This window comes from Poecilia latipinna, unplaced genomic scaffold (assembly GCF_001443285.1).
Source record: "Poecilia latipinna isolate Pla-1442-1.1 unplaced genomic scaffold, P_latipinna-1.0 Scaffold910, whole genome shotgun sequence".
NCBI lineage: Eukaryota > Metazoa > Chordata > Actinopteri > Cyprinodontiformes > Poeciliidae > Poecilia > Poecilia latipinna.
In genome coordinates, this window is record NW_015113526.1 from 190,984 (window position 1) to 195,478 (window position 4,495).

The window sequence follows — 4,495 nt, forward strand, 5'->3', positions numbered from 1 at the left end:
CCATCTCTGGATATTCTGACCTGGGTGTTATGATTCAGAAAAGCTCAATTTATAGCGACCGACACAAATGAATAACATTTTTTTAATGTCAGTTATGTCTAACCGACATAATTTTGACAAGCAGCGTTGTTACAATTGGCCTAGTTTTTTTAATCGAACAAGTGTTAATATGTTTTAATAAATAAACATCAATGAATACCTATCTCAATGACAATTTACTGTGAATCCTAAAACTGACTTTCACTCGACTAAAACTTAAGTCTGACCTCTGAAGTTCACAGGGAATAGTCAGCAAAAATGACCTCACAGCAAAACATTAATATTATGTTATGTTTTGGCCTCTTGTTTCCTCGGTAACAATGTTTTGGATGGAAATACAAAAAACATGTGAAAGTTTGTCTCCAGAGTAAAGGTTTATAGAAATGAGAAATAAAACATGTAAACTCTAATCATTTCTCACAAGGTGCTAAAACGCTGACGTGCAGTTAAGATTATATTCTGTATATTATTTCATCTTTTACACGTTTCATGTATTTCCTCTTTTTCTTTATTTGTATTTTCATTATGGAAGATGCCAGATGAACAATTTTATTGCCATTTAATTACATACTGAAACAAATGCATTGGTTAAATACATTCACCTTTAACACTGGAGTTTTAGGATCTTCAGTCTATTGAAGTCAAAGTTCTTGAACTTTAACTTCTCAACAATTTCATTGTTATCAGAGCAAATAAATTACATCTCCCAGCCTTCATGAACACAAACATTGAATTTGAAATGACAAACCTGGCTGAAGCCTCATTCCGGCGGCTGAAACGTAAAAGGTTTGTCCTCTGAGTGAGCGGCCATGTGGCGCGTCAGATTAGCACTGCGAGAGAAACACAGACCACAGACCTCACAGGGGAAGCGTTTCTCACCTGTGTGAACCTTCATGTGAGTTACTACGTTATTCTTCTGAATAAAACGTTTCCCACAGATGTGACATGAGAAAGGCCTCTCCCCTGTGTGAGTCCTCATGTGATGCTTTAAATTACTCCTGTCACTGAAACTTTTTCCACACGTCTCACAAGAGTATGGCTTCTCACCTGTGTGAGTTCTTGTGTGAGTAATTAAATTATCTTTTTGGACAAAAGCTTTCCCACAGACCTGACACTCAAATGGTTTTTCTCCTGTGTGCGTTCTCAGGTGACGAGTTAAATAAATTTTCCGACTGAAGCTCTTTTTGCAGGTCTGACATGGGAAAGGTTTAATACCTGTGTGAGTGCTCATGTGAGAGGCTAACAGATCGTTGCGAGAGAAATCTTTCCCACAAATGTCACATGGATGGTGTGCCCCACCTGAATGAATTTTCATGTGAGTAACCAAGTTATTTTTTTGGATAAAGCTTTTCCCACACGTCTGACACAAGTAAGGTCTTTCTCCTGTGTGAGTTCTCATGTGAACAGTACACTGATAACTTTGAATGAAACCCTTTCCACAGGTTTTACAGGAGAAACGTTTCTCACCTGTGTGAGTTCTTATGTGGTCATATAAGTAACACTGGTTGAAACTTTTACCACAAAATTTGCAAAAAGCCCTTTTTTCAACTCTGTGCCTCTTTAGTTTGGTTTTATCACCATTATTTTCTTTCAAAACTTCATTTCTACTTTTATCTTTATCGTGGCTCTGGTTCTGGTTTAGGTTCTCAGCTTCATGATAGCTCTGAGACGAGCGCTGGTCTCCGTCTGGTTCTGGTTCTCCGTCCTTCATGAGAGAATCAGTCTGCTGATTCAGAACAAGCTGCTCTTCAACCTGACTGATCCAGATTTCTCCATCTTCCTCTTTTAACTGCAGAAGTTCTGGTTCCTCCAGTTCAATTTTCATCTGAAGGGGAACAGAGTCTTGTTGTTCCGTCTTCCTCTGCCATTGGTCTGGTTTCTCTTGGTCCAAACTGGAGTCAGTCCGTTTGTCTGAAGACTGCTGACCCGTCTGGACGTCCTTCTCCTCACAAGCATCACAACCTGGGACTTCTGGACAAACAAAATCACTATTAATGAGACTGTAAAGAAAGAAATGGTCACTTAAATCATTTCAAGCATATTTACATCCTTTCAACAACCAATAAGACTGAGGTGGAATTTGACAACATTTCAATCTGCTCAGTTTTCTCTATAACATCAGATCTCTTCAAACACGCCGACAGTATGATTTTATAGCCAGAGGTGTGTGGCAGTTCATTCTTGTGACTCCACATCACTCGGACAGACACCTGGGAGTTTTCTTCTTTGTTTGTTTTTGTGATTTCATAAAGTGTCTGTAAAATTGTGATGTCTGCCTGCTGTCTGCCCTAACCCTCATGTTTGATTGTATGTATTTGTATGTTTAAAAACGAATAAAAATAAAGTATAAAAAAAATGTTGGTGTGTGCTTCTCTTTGTTTCAGCTGCTGGCAGCAGCAAAAGGATTGTATTAGTGTGAATAAGTCAACTCCTAATTATTTAAATATTCACATTCCTCACAGTACTGGTTGGATTTTTACATTCATACTGACACTGAAGACGACGGCCTATAAAACAGTCTTAGGATTATCCAACTTCTCTCTCAAACACAGACCTCGTCACTTTAGCCTTCGTACTTTAGACCTTGTGCTAAAATATGGCATCAACTGTGAACAAATGACACTAATTCCCTGCAGCTCCGTCATGTCCGACTGTTTTTAATAAACTTTGACTTTGATTACTCCAAACTTGAGAGAAAATATTACAATAGATCAGACAATGCAGACAACTTGTAAACAACCTGTTCCATTTTAATGTAATCTTTACTCTTTAACAAATTGACGCTCTTTTTTTAGTGTTACTTCCTCACTGTGGCTCTCTGGTTTTATTCAGAACTCTAAAGAACAACACATCAGTGAAAAAGACCCGTCTCCTCGATAGAAATTCAAATTTTCATCAATAAAAAGCAGATTGAGAGAGAGGAATGGAAAGATTCCAATCTGTACATATTTATCAAGTCCATCACAATGTTTTCCCCAATCAATATCAGCAAAAAAACTTTAGAGGACATAATAGATCAGCTAAGCTCCTCTGCTGTCTTTATATCCCACAGCTTTCTTTAAAGGGCCAGTATCACGTGTTTTCCAATCACAAAAAAACATTTTATAGAACAAACAAGTCACCATGTTACCTCTCTAAAATTGATCCATATCTAGAAATCACTGACAAAAGTTCTGGTTTCCATCTCTGGATATTCTGACCTGGTGGTGTGATTCAGAAAAGCTCAATTTATAGCGACCGACACAAATGAATAAAAATTTTTTCATGTCAATTATATTTGTATGAAACAAAAGTTGTTTCATACAAATATCAAATATGACTAAAAATAAATGTTACTTCTTGATTTAACTCCTTGAAATTGGGCCTCTGTCACTTTAAGAAGCTCCTGCTTTCTGAAGCTCCGCCTCCATTAACTCATCCCAACATGGCTCCTCTATTAACCCTTTAATGTTTTTATTTTACCAGCAGCTCCGATAATGAGCTCAGCAGTTCCACCAGCTGTTTGCTAATTGCTGCTAGCTAGTCTGAAGGAGCTGAGTGGGGAGGAGCTGAGCCTTGAAGGCGGGGCTAGGTCCACCCAGGCTGAATGGTTGCCATGGAGATTAAAGGATTTCTCAAAGTTGAAAGGATCAAGGTAACACTGTAGGGAAAAACATGACATGACTTTAGAGGACACTGTCCCTTTAAGAAGGTTTTTTCTGTCATTGTGAGACTGAATGATGTCTGCATAAATATGGACTGTGGAAGCAGCGCAGTGCTGGTTCTGTTGGACCTCACTGCTATTCCCAAGGTGAGTGGAGATGCTGCACGTACCAGAGGCTGTAATGAAGTCAGTTCAGCAGAACCTCGACTGCTAAAGGAAGGTTTGACCCCGGAAACAGAAACCTGGAATATTGTCACTCCAAAAGCTGCAAACAAATATTTATACTTGGGAAAAAATAATAAAGCTGGAGCTGCCAAATAAAGCAAAGACACTAAGAAAAAAATGATTCAGAATTATGATATAATATATTTAACATCTTGGATTTTTGTCACAGTTCGGCTTCAATAGCAGTAACATCAACAGGAAGCTGAACGGAGGAAGCAGCGAGGAGCAGACAGACATCATCCTGTCTTTAAATGTCATCACATCTTTATTCTAGGCACAAAGTCCAATAGTAAAAGGATGAAACAAAAATAAAAAAAGTTAAAAATAAACATGACATTATTCACCGAGTCACAAATAAATATTGATATATTTTGTAATATTTCTAAAAGGATGCTGTGTTTGGGCTGCCAGCCGGCCTGAATGTTGATACTGTCCAGTAATATTCTGACATTTTTTATTTAATGTTTCTGATCCCGTCCCCCAGCAGAACCCGACCGGTACCGCTCGGCTCCGAACCTGCTCGCTGTAAGCTGACCCGGGGTCTCCAGGTGAGGTCCAGCAGTCTCCGCTGCCGGTCGATCTCCTCCT

At 38.8% G+C, this 4,495-nt stretch overlaps 1 protein-coding gene across 1 annotated transcript in view; it reads right to left on the reverse strand.

Moving 5' to 3' along the window:
• LOC106957513 (gastrula zinc finger protein XlCGF17.1-like) overlaps positions 1–4,489 on the reverse strand; it is a 12,489-nt gene extending 8,000 nt beyond the window's left edge. The window contains exon 1 of the mRNA XM_015048892.1: positions 4,424–4,489. The gene's annotated coding sequence lies outside the window, so the exon portion shown is untranslated. The remainder of the gene's footprint in view (positions 1–4,423) is intronic.
• Between the last annotated feature and the right edge of the window lie 6 nt (positions 4,490–4,495).